The sequence below is a fragment of the Branchiostoma floridae genome, chromosome 11 (assembly GCF_000003815.2).
Source record: "Branchiostoma floridae strain S238N-H82 chromosome 11, Bfl_VNyyK, whole genome shotgun sequence".
NCBI lineage: Eukaryota > Metazoa > Chordata > Leptocardii > Amphioxiformes > Branchiostomatidae > Branchiostoma > Branchiostoma floridae.
Genome location: NC_049989.1, coordinates 9,578,998 through 9,591,789, shown reverse-complemented (window position 1 = coordinate 9,591,789; position 12,792 = coordinate 9,578,998). Strand labels below are relative to the sequence as shown.

At 39.6% G+C, this 12,792-nt stretch overlaps 1 long non-coding RNA gene across 1 annotated transcript; it reads right to left on the bottom strand.

The window, feature by feature from the left end:
* Positions 1-1,073: 1,073 nt before the first annotated feature.
* Positions 1,074-2,326, bottom strand: LOC118426041. Its single transcript, XR_004832360.1, has 2 exons — positions 1,829-2,326; positions 1,074-1,467 (listed from the first exon to the last, which is right to left on the bottom strand). It is a non-coding gene; the product is annotated as an uncharacterized LOC118426041 (long non-coding RNA).
* Positions 2,327-12,792: the final 10,466 nt, after the last annotated feature.

Sequence of the window (12,792 nt, the reverse complement as noted above, 5' to 3'; positions counted from 1 at the left end):
CTCCAGGACATTAGGTACTTGGAATAGCAACGGAAGCGGAGGTGGCAGTTCGCTTTCTGGAGAATCTGCCCACGTACTCGTTTGGGTGATCATCGTCATTATACCCCTGTCACATTAGGCAATCGCCCGAGCCTCACTTATGGTAATAACTTTACTGCACAATTGTACAAGGTACAAAGTATGGCTTATATGTGACAGGTAGTGGTGCGTACCTAAACTCATATTCAGGTTCAGGTCCGGATTCAGGTCCAGCAGTTCAGGTTCAGGTCCGGACTTAAAGTCATTGCACATTATGTGCGCTAGAAAGTTTTCTTTTTTGAGGGGGAGGGGGTATGGTGCATATAAAATTGCATGTTAGCATGAATTGAAATGCAATGTGAAAATATATGCTAATTATATACAGCCAGTGTAGACACGAAATGTTTCTTGTCTTTTTCCAGTGCAAATTCCACTGTCTATGGAAGGTTTTAGATGGTTTAGAACAAAAAAGGGAATATAAGTGACAGATAGCTTTTTGCAAGTCCGGACTTGGCTCCGGACATTTAGGTGTTGTTTTTTTGGCGACGCCTCAGGGGCGGAGGCATTCTACAGTATTACGATCGCTTTGAAAATATTCCAAAAATTGCACGAATGCATTCCCTAGGGAATTGGTTTTGAGGTAGCCTTTGCCTGTTTGGTCTTTTGTCGGAACAGAAATGGCCTTTGTTGCTTGGTATTTTACCGTCACATTACTGTTTCGTGCAATTTGCTTCTTTCAGCACACAAAAAAACACTGTCATAATCAATGCATTAAGTACGTTTTTCTGTTTTTGCAAATTCTGGCAAATTGAGATTTATATTTTTAACTCTCAATCGCTCTTTTGGTGTTCTTTGAGAGAAATAGGAACACTATATTAAAGCTTTAATGTTTGAAGTACATACGTTTTTTTTGTTTCACCTGTGAACACAGTCGTATTTTGAATTTACTAAATCTGATTTGAAACAATTTTTATCTGCAATATGTTTGTAGAAAGCAGAAATGGCCATGACTGTCCACATTTTAAAGACTACTCATTTAAAAAAAACGATCCACACAATTGCCTATACCTTTTATTTCATCAACATACACATCATATATACTTTTACCATATCTCAAGACACAAACACAGAGAATGTAAAAACCTGGCAGAACATGGCAAAGATGCGTCATTCTTATAACTTTGGATTTACTTCTATAACAATGACACTTGGTAATACATTCAAGCAAAACATTTCTTTTGTAATTCTGTTGACCGTATAATAAATTGTTTGCATGCTGACAAAATTCCTGGAACTATAGAGTCAAGCCTGACTACATGTGCATTGACTTCCGTTTCGTTGAGGTGATAGATTGTGATGCATTGTAAAGCTACGGTTACTATCAATCTGATTGCCGTCCAAGTTCAACTATTAATTTCTTGTGACTGTTGTCGTTGTCGCCTTGTAGAGCTGAAAGAAATAATATAGAACAGGTTAGGTATAGTTGACGGACACAAACATATTCCATGATCAATATGTCAACATGAATGAATCCCTATGGGTTTCTTTAGATTGCTTAGCTGTCAAATTTTTTTTTCACATAATTAATAAATAAAGGTTCGAAAAAACTAAGTGCCCAGTATAATAGATCAACCAACACCCAACATCCACTCATATGTTTGTACTAGTTTTCAATGCTCCCGATGTTTGTGCATTTAAGCCCCCTTGTGCCTTTAAAGGTCCATTTTTAACCCACCATTCTGCCCACTGTTACCTCTATTACTTTGGATACTCAAACTATATCAGCAATAAGAACAATGGTGTAACAAACCTCGCTGTTCAGGAAAATTGTTTGAACAGCATCCGTCTGTGTAACTTGTTCTCATGACAAGCTGTGGGGTCTGGTGGGGTCATCTTCCCATCCTTCATATGATGTAATTCCTTGTGAGAGAAAAAAAAGAAAAATGTGGAATTACTCCCAACTTTGGCTTTACAGTAATTGCATACATTTGAAACCATTAGTTGTAAGAAGATGTTTGGGATTGATATTGCATGTAGTGATATATCCAGTAAAAAACTACATCACCCAGCACACCATGTTTCTGTTTTGTTATAGGGCTGTACTGCTCAGGACAGAATGATGTTACATTCTTCATAAATCACGATGAGTCATTGACGGATCTCTCTCTTTCTTCTTTATGAAAAATATCACGGGTACTGGTCAGCCCCATGCAGTTGCAAAAGAAACAATTGTGTACTGAGGATACGTACCTTCCGAAGGGATTTTCTTTCAAACTTTTCATTTGAAACATCATAGCTTCTTCTCATATTTTGGCTAAACCCCTTGGCGTTTAATTCAAAGGTAAGTAACAAATATCTTCGACTTCATCTTCGTGAGCACACGTGCGATACTCAAGTTGGGCATTGAACAAACTATCTTATATAAGCCCTTCACAGATGTCACTACGCATGTGCGGCGAAAGAAATTCTAGGAAATATGTCAATGTACATAAAATAACAAAACTGAAATCATTTTGAATTTATACGTTTCACTAACCAGACTACTGTAACTCATACACATGGTTCTAAGACTGTGGCCCTCATTCGAAATTAAATTCTTGCTATACATTCAAGATAAACATGTTAACACTCAACATATAAAGAGGGGAATGTGGGCTCTGATGTCTTTACTTACGCCCCTACATAACCAAATCCAATGACATATAACACAAAATTTCCTAAAGTGTAACTCCAGAAAATGTGACAAATTTTTTTTGAAAACAAATTCGTTTGCAATCAATGCTCACTATGATAGCATCCATAGAATTATTTGGTACGGCCCTATCCCTAGCATGCGGCTAAACATCTGCATCGCAGGTGTGCCACCACCCCCCCCCCCCCCCCCGACCTAGTGATTAATGAGTTAGCACGTGTTAAGCTACGCAGCTGGCCATGGGAGACAAAGGGAACAAAGACTTTTCCCCCAACAGCATGCTATCCTGTCTAGTAAGCGGGAGTATGCATTGCACAGTTTCTATTTTTAATTGGTCTAACTTAGGGGTGTCTGTGGTAAAATTCCTTCTCATGTCAGCCAAGGAGATGGTCTGTCAGTTAGCTCTTGAATTTTGAAGAAACAGAACAGTCTAGAAAGCAGGCTAACCCTGGGTAGGTTCGTCGAGGCAACTAGAACAATTAGAAACAACCACATAATAGTTTTTACAAGGATACGTAATATATGAAGCTGGAAAATGATGATCACTCACCTTTTGTGCTGTTCTGTGTCCGTCTGTCCCCAAGAAAACTCGGCCAAAGATTGCCTGAACGCTGATAGACTATAGACGCCTGATTACGTCTGCTCCCATCCAGTACGTCTGCTCCCATCACTGGAGGGTCTTTTGTGTTCACTCAAAAGTTCTCGAATGCTTTTCCCTATCTCTGTGCTCCGCCTTTGGGTTGATCTAACATGTAAACACCCAATAAGGTCCACCCTTCTCTCCTCCCACTTTTCCTCTCAACAAATAACGTCCAACCTACTTTCCACACAAATCCCCGCCCAGCTGTCTGTCCATCTGGTCATCAATCATTGCACTTACTGTGGTAATTGATAACAGTACTAACACACAGCTATCTATATGTTGGTAACATTCTATGAATTTATTTGGAGACACGATTAGCTTTTACAATGTCTATAGCATCTGTATTCTTCCTGTTATCCTTTATTCATCAATATCCATGGAACAAATCTAGATAACACACAGCCACAGGAAAATATCATATACAGCAACTTTTCAAAAGAGTCACAAAAAGTAGGAAGTCTACGTTAGGTCCACGAACAATGGGACAAAATCTAATTTCCTTACAGCAAACTATTCCATGTGTTAGACGTTCAGTGCAGAAATTGTTCAGTTTTGAGCATCTAAATTTGTGCTGGGTTTCAGAGAGCGGATATTTTCTAACTTTTTCTGAAGATTTGGTCTGATAACAGTGATCTTGCATTGTGAGTAGTTTACATATTGACACTGATGGTTTGTTTTCATGACTCATGAAAATTCACTAAGTTTTCTGCTGGATCATGTCTTTCAAGTTTAACGGCACTAACGTTAGCATCTGCAGTAAACTGTAAAGAGTCTCTGGACCCGTTGGACCTGTCGCATCCAAGGGTGATCCTGGCCGCTCTGTTTTGTATCGCTTGAAACTTGAAGTTGTTTTACCCTTTTCTTAGATGTACCCAGCCGTGTCAGTACCTAAGCTTAAACCAGTGCCGCCTTCTGTCTGCGTGGATTGGAAGTGATTTACTCACTCTAAGCTCACTTGACCATGCTGATATTGCACTTCTTTACTGCATAGCCTATTTGAGGTTCTAATGTAAGATTTAGATTTATTGATGTAAAATTTGCGTCAACAATAACGTAACAGTGGGTACTAGTAAATGTTTTGTTAAACACTGTCCCCTAAGCATATGATCCAGTTGTACAGGTGGCGGTGCGAGTGAAAAGTTTCCACAGATCGATGTCCCCATGAACTCCCAGTTCTAAGCTTGTCAGTGGGCACCTGTTTAACACTGTCCCCTGAGCTCGGGTTCCAGTTGTACAGGTGGTGCGAGTGTTATGATTTACATGTAACAGACACAGATGTCCCCGAGGGCACGGTACTGGAATGGGCTGTAATTCGCTCCAGATGACCTACAGCTGGTCTGGCAGTCTGTGCTTTGGGACTCTCAATGGGCTACTTAGGGTCACCATTGTGACATTGTCAATCGGCCATGAGGCGATTAATCCCCTAATAAACCAACATTTTATCCATATGAAATGAATTTCCACTTCGTCGTGGATTATTCTAGATATAATACGTTACGTCGTAAGTTATTCGCAGTTCTCGAATCAAGTAGATCAGATTTTAAAAGACTAGATGCTACAGACAGATTTGAATGTATATAAATATAAATTATCTTCAATGGCACAACCCAAAAATAGGCAAATATAGGAGACAGCTTTGTTAGCAATGTTATTAGAAAATATACTGACACTCATGATAATCCCCGCTCGATTGAAATTTGATATCGAAATTTATGCTAGCATTTATTGTTATAGTAATTAGGATATTTAGTCTTACCCGATACCTTTATTTCACACTCTGTGTAATAGTTCCTGCCATGCACTGCACCGTGTACAATTAAGGTTATTCATTCATTCATTCATAAACTGTCAAGGCACAGACAGTCCATATCAGAGACAAAGGGTGTCTATGACAGCAGAGGTCTAAATAAACAAACAAACAAACAACTATTCAATCGTAACCTTTCGTCGCCTGTGTTTTTATAAACACCATGCTTGTTTTAATTGGACCTAAACATTTTTAGATCCAATTCCAAGTCCGGGCTTTAGGTACGCACCTCTAGTGACAGGGATGGTTTTCAGATGAAAAACACGCGCAACCCTCTGTCGATCTTAAATATGGCCGATCTTCCCTCGAACTGCTCATGCCACGATTCACCCAACCCGTGCTGCTGAGGCCAGGAAAACTGGCTCTCGCAACCCTGTACGTACATACATCATGCCACATATTATAGAAACTTTTAATCTCTGATAGTATTGACAGGTTGGTGAATGTGAGTTCGGAACTTGAACAGATCAGTCAACATACTCTTAAAGAGGCCTTGGAAAAGAAAAGGAAGTCTTATCAACTAGTCCATGGGATCATGGTATGATTCTGTTGCATTGTGCACATGATTGGACTAGTAGATTGAAAGATTGATCGTAATGTTAATACTCCATTAATCCGCCGAGTGACCTATATCCGTTGTTCTGTAAATGCATTTAAGTTCGCGGTGATTTGATTTCGCGGTAGTAGGAAAATGTCTTTTCGCGGTGGTTTTAAGTTCGCGGTAGCACCGTGCACTGTAGTCTCTTACTGCCATGGAAAAATGTTCGCGGTGGTTTTAAGTTAGAGGTGAATCGGCAGCGCGAAAAACGCCAACATAAAACCACCGCCAAAATGTCTGCATTCACAATACCATCTGCATATATAAAGTCGAGGACGGAGGTTTAAATCTGCAACATTCTAAAAGCCGCCGTCCGTCTACCTGATATCCCTAAACCCCGTTGTATACAAAAAAGTATATTAGATACAACGGATATAGGTTACCACACGGATAAAAGTTAACTAGCGGTACATGTAGTACTCAGAGTAAAAAACGTTTTCAAGGGAGTCAAATAGAGGTGAACGCAGCTATTTGTATTTCAACTTAAGGCAGCTCCAACTTTCTCGGGTATCTTCTGAAACTCGAAAAGATGTTAGTTATGGTTCTTCATATAGCATATCTACTTTCTATCCAACCTATCTATCAATTACTATGAGGGAGGAGTATACGTATGTGTTTATAGATGTGCTGTCATAGCAATATGACACATGTTGTCCCCAAATGCCGTGATTACTGTTATTGGTCATACGCTTCGTATCTACTATTTTTCAAAATGTACCAAACATTAATGGACAACGATTTTTCATCTATCACGTTATAGATACATAGTATCATTCGTAAGGGAGCATAGGGCGAGCGTAAAAGCATACAAGAACCATGCATAATAAAAGAATATGAACCAGTACAGTACTTCAACAACATGGGCAGCAAGATGAACATGGAAGAAGCTTTTCATTTGGAATGTCCTTAAAATGTCGTGAACTTTAGTCTGTCAAAGTTTGTTGTAAGTTGTAAGCACTAGTATTTCCTATCTATATGTCAAGATGCCGCCTGGAGACCACCATCATCCTTGGTACGGCTCACGACTCCAATATGAAGTTCAAGGAAAGTCGTTGCATGGCTCGTAAATACCATCTAGAAGATGGATGAAGTAAACGTTCCACGGAGACAACCACGGATGCTGCGCCTTGGGGACAGCACATCTGCGGCCACTATATTTTCAGTTATAGTGCTTTTCGTTATTTCTGTTGCTGAAAGGCTTCAAGTCATTGCGGTTATTGCCAAAAGTTTCCAACTTTCAAGTACTACAGGGATAAAGTTGAGTGACTTCCCCCATAGCACATCCGGAGTCGTGAACAATTTTAGAGGGGCAAGTTTCCGTCCGGGACTCCACATGTTTTTACGGAAGAACTTAGTTACTGACAACATATGACTCACCACGGTGGTCAATGAACTCCTTTTTACCGGTTTAAATCCTTCGCCAGCTTATGATACAATCTTATGCCATCACTAGATCTGCTTGAAGATCATCACATGCAGATTGGCAATGTTTTGTGACTTACAGGTAAAAAACAGTTGCCTGCAACAGATAAAGACATTTGGTGTTATTTTATTGATTGATCAAATTATTTTACTTTCAAAATTTCGTCATTATCATACTCCCCACGCTTCTTGGACAACGCTAATCTCCGTTTTTATAGCCCTTGGGCCACACAGTTGCAATAGCATTGCAGCAAAAGGCTACCCTATAGCGCTGGTAGTGAAACTCTTTGTTGTAGCTGCTGAGTGTTGAGCAGAAGGTATAATTTTTGTGTTGGGTTTTACCTTCAGTGCTTCAATGCTTCGATGCATGGATGAATGCCTCAATGGTACTTGGTTCAACTCTTGGTTCAACACTGTGTCGCACAGCATGAAGACCTTCCATGTTTGTTGTTCAACCATTGCCTTATATGGCAAGACTTGCAACATTTCATGTTCAGGCTTTGCCTTATATGGCAAGGGAGCAAGAAAAGCCAGGCAGCCTTGATTTGCACGATACACATGCGACCGCATGCAACTGCTACAACTGTTCGGAAATACCATTGTATTGTGGTTTCGGACTTCAATATCCTGGAAAATGGCCATATAACATCTATTCCACAAGATTGCACAAGAAAAAAAAAGATTTTATCCAGAAAGCGACCGAAAATCTACATAAATAATACTATGTAATGAGGTTAAAGCATAATGTACACTCACATACAATACACGCAACAACTTAGCTCAATCGGTAAAGTCATAGGCCTTTGGATCCGAAAGTCCCTGGTTCGAAACCGAGCGTGGATTTTTTTCTTTTTAAATATTGAAGATAATATATAAATATTCTATTTATTTATTGATATTCATAGATTCCAAACCCGGCATTCGAATTTTTCTGTTCATGGTAATGGAAAATACCGTGCAGCGGCTCCTATGCGCGGTAAGATGATTCTCGCAAAACACTCGCCACTAAACTACTATTCATGATGTAAACAGAGGCTCTTGATGTTGTTTGCATGAAACTCCATCAAAAACAGCGATCCTTTCTTACAGTAGCAAATGCTCCATTGTTCAGTATCGACTTCATTCAGAAGTTTTCAGACAACACGGACGTGGAAAGGCACACCGCTCGACACAAAAGTATGGAAATTTTCATGAATATTAGCAAAATTATCCAGGAAAACAAGGAAGAAATGTTGTGAATGCGGAAACCAGTATAATAGAGATGAGGTAGCTGTTAATTGTTAACTGTTAATTTGTTTGACATTTGGTAGTCAATTTAGATAGAATCTTGTCACAGTGCTGATGGTGCTTTTTCAAGTGTACATAAGTACCTGAGTATATTGATAGATTTTATAATGAACTTATTGTACATTTTAAAATAAAGTTGTAAGCCAAGACCAGCTACTAAACAGTACTCCTTTCCAAAATAACAATTTTTCTTATAGACGCAACAGCCCTTGAGTGACTTTTTCTAACAGATTTTACTTCAAGAAAAAGACAGTTCGCACTCATAAACGTAGACGAAACGCCAGCTTTTTTTAAAAGCACTTGTTTTAATTCCTTGGCATAACCCATCGTCGATGCTATCGGCCCAGTATTATTTTATCTCTGTATGGATGTTCGCAGTATGCATTTTTATCTGTCGACGTGTCTCCTAGCCTCCTTTGCAGACTTTTGGAGCGACGGCGTTTATTTTCGAAGGGGGGGGGGGTCTCTGATTCGCGATTTTCAACATGAGCTTAGGGTTTCTAAGCTCGGACAGGGGGCTTTGCCGCACTCAAAAGTCTGCGAAGGAGGCTACATTTTTCCACAGTGCTGTATTTTCATATGCTATGCACGTCTCACCACTGAGTGACATTAAAGTTCACGGGCCAGGACACTGACAGGAAGTTCACGTCAAATGTCCCAGAGGGTGTCAAAGATTATCTCATTTCCTCTCTTCAGTCTTCTGTCATTGCCTGTTACCTTGACTATAGGATTCATTGGCTTGGGTAAATGTTGTTTACGAGATTTTTACCTTTATTTCAAACACGGAAATCACTCAATAACGAATAACCAGTAATAAACTTTCAATAAAACAAGAAGTTTACAAAACCAATAAATACTTTACGGACGTATACAGAGTCTTCGATTTCTTGCTCGTCCTTGAATCGGATTCACCGTACAAACAAACGACAAGGAGAACATTGAGACGATTCTATTTTCTCTAACCCAGGGGGTTATCGTTGTTTTTACAACAGTATCTACCCAGCTCTGAACATTAAGACCTCTGCACATAAACCTGATGCATCACCGCCACTTTACAGTGTTATCGTTAAGACCTATAATACCGCCACACAGGGGGCCTGGCACATTCATACGGGAAGTATCAAACTGCAAATGGCAACTGTAAGCCGCCCCACTTTATGCTAGAAACTGGCAAGGCGGGTAAGATTACGGTGGAGTGCTTTATGTGCGATGTTTGCGCCATGAAGCGTACACAATCGTGATCTTTAACGACCCTCAGCAGCTGCGATGTCCGATTGTAAACATAAAGATGACGACCAAGGCGACTGTAAAATGCAAAGATGCCTCAATGAGACAAGGTAAAGTTGTGATAAGACATCACATCATAGCCGACGAGGCCGCCGTTTACATTATCTAAACTACAGTAAATGGCATTATAGATATATGATGTTACTAGGGGCAGACGGTTTGAAAGACGGTATGACTACGTGCATGTCAGCTAACTTAAAGGTTCTTCTCATGATAGCATCATGATCAAATGGAGAGGACATCTTGTAATGATTCATGCGCAGCGAAGTACAGTGAAAGTACTATGTCAAACTTGAAAATTCTACTGCTTGTCTCGACCGGAAAGAAGTGGTTTTGGCCTGCTACAGCTTTATTTGGAAGCTGTAAGGGCCTTTTGGTTAGACGTTTAAGAAAAATGATAACTGAAGATGGTATGAGTGCATTTTCCTGATGACCAATGAGGTATCAAAACAAAATTGAGTTGTTCAAAAATGTAACAGTTATGATCGTAACTTGTTGTCATCAAGTACATACAATTGTGGTCACCTCTCACTAGACAGCTTTAAACAAATCTTGAAGCTGTGCAGAGTATGGACAGTTTGAGGTCTGTCTACATGTATGTCACGATATTACAGGTCGTTCAGTGTTATATAACCAGTTGTTATATAAGCTGCACTTGCATGCTTAGTTGGTGTGTTACAGCAAAGGGTAGTTCTACCGGCTATATGTGTGCAAATACAGACACAGATACTGATATTGATACTGATGCGATACGAATACCGATACAAATACAGATAAAGATACAGTCCAACGGGCTCACTATCCCTCGATTTTGGATCTTACTATCGTAACTACACATGAATCCGTCATTCCACCATCCACAAGTATTTGCTAAACGCCTTACAAATGTACACAGTTCTAAATATACAGATTGGCTGCACTATAATGATCCAGCATTTTGTAAGTCCTTTAAAGGATTGCTTGTTGACATAGTGATAAAGAATCGACAAGAGTACACCATAACCTGACTAAATAACACTTATACTGTAGTCATTTCAAATATCAGGCCGCTAGAAGCTGAGCTTTATGTAAACCATCTCTAAGTAACGAGACTTGTCAACATCCTGATCCTCTTAATACATGCATTTACACAGTAAGTGTTTTAAAAGGTTTTAAGATATGTGTGAGATTTGTATAATGTACAGGATCATTTGTTTCTGACAGCAACTACTTTTTGTGCCTTCACTTTAACCGCAGTAAGGCCATGTTGGATTGATTGTACGGATGACGTCCGCACGCGCGTCAATTTTTGACCGTTTCCAAAACAGACAAAGTCCTCGACCATTCTGTAAATTGTACAAAGCAGCTGTAAAATGAGTAACGCTGGTTCACCTTTATTCGAGGGTGACCTATAATCGTTGTTTCTAAAAAAGCGTATTTAGGGATATGAAGTCGATGGACGGTGGTTTCAAATCGGAACATTTTGAAAATATTGCAAATTTGAAACCACAGTCCGCAGACTTGATACTCCTAAATATGCTTTTTTGAAAGCAACGGATAAAGGTCACCCCGCGGATATAGGTGAACTAGCGTTACATACATAACCTCAATTGAAAGGGAATGTTGGAAAAAGGAATCTCAAATTAAAATTAAAGTGCCAAAGTAAATTCCGAAGTCAAAGAAGAATGTGAAAGAACAAAAATGATAAATCTATTGTTCGGTATATCTTATTAAGTGTGTTCAGTCATTTGTTCAACCTTCCTGACGATTTATAGTTGAATTTCATACTAAAGGCAACTTTTCTACCAATTTTTGTTCGTTCCCACACTCGCATCAGTTTTGGGGTATCAGGAGGATGTCATCCTTATAATCAAATCAACGTGGCCTAATCATGTATCTTACTGGTTGACAGGCAAAACTAATCACGTATAATTTCTGGATGGGCGATACAGTTTGATCTTATTTTCTTTTACCCTGGGGTCCAGCCAGGATCGGGCAGCTACGACAGTTTATTCGGTGGCCCAAAGCAGTCAGCCCGCCGATTTTCTTTTAGCCCTCGGGGGAGTTTAAGCCCGAAGGAGGTATAGCTCCTTCGGGCTTACACTCCCAGGATCGCTTATGTGAGATCGGCGGGCTGACTGCCTTGGATCCCCGAACAAAACTCGCTAGCTACTCGAACCTGTAATTTTCTTTCATTTCTATGGAAAATGAAATGGAAATAGCGTGGGTATGCACGATTTACAGACAATAAAAAGTGATTTTAATAATTTTTCATTGTGACGCATGTCATACGATAAAAATGATATTACTACATACCAGCGTTTCGGTAGTACTTCGGTACTTCTTTTCTTATTGCAATGCGGGTTAGTTCTGTTTTTCACCGCTAGGCGGCGCTGAGGTAGTTGTTATGAGTTGTACGTCTACAAAGAACATGATTTCGTGATGACTAATCACGAGGTAAAGGGAAAGAATACAATAAAGAATGCAACAAAATAGAAAACATATAAAAAGGCAATATCCAATAAACAAGAAGCTCCCCCCCCTGGCGTTGTTAAGGATGGCCACATAAAATGATGGAGTTCTCTCCATTGTGACATAAATGACAAGCAAATGAGAAACAACGTCATTTATAGACGTACAATAAGGGTGAAGGCCGTTCTCAATTGTACACAAAGGACAAATTATATCAATTGGGTACATTTGCAACGCCATTATTTCACAGAAATGTGAAGAAATAATTGAGACAAGCACTTCTTCCGTTCTATTTTTGACTTTGCTTTCCCAGGGATCAAATCATCCTTACCTAAATAAAGATAGATTGATGTGCTCGTTTTTTCCTAGTAAACTCGACCCGTTGGACTGCCTATATGGGTGTATTGGCTCTTTATTTGTTCGGATTTTCATTGTCCCGAGTGTGTGATTGTAAGACGAATGTAGCTATAAATTGTCATCCTTACGTGCCGTATATTGGACTGTTCTGCGTTACAATGATAAATAACGAGAAGACTATAGCGTTTGTCTTGTTTCATCGGCATTTTATGGCCTCAGTACAGATACCG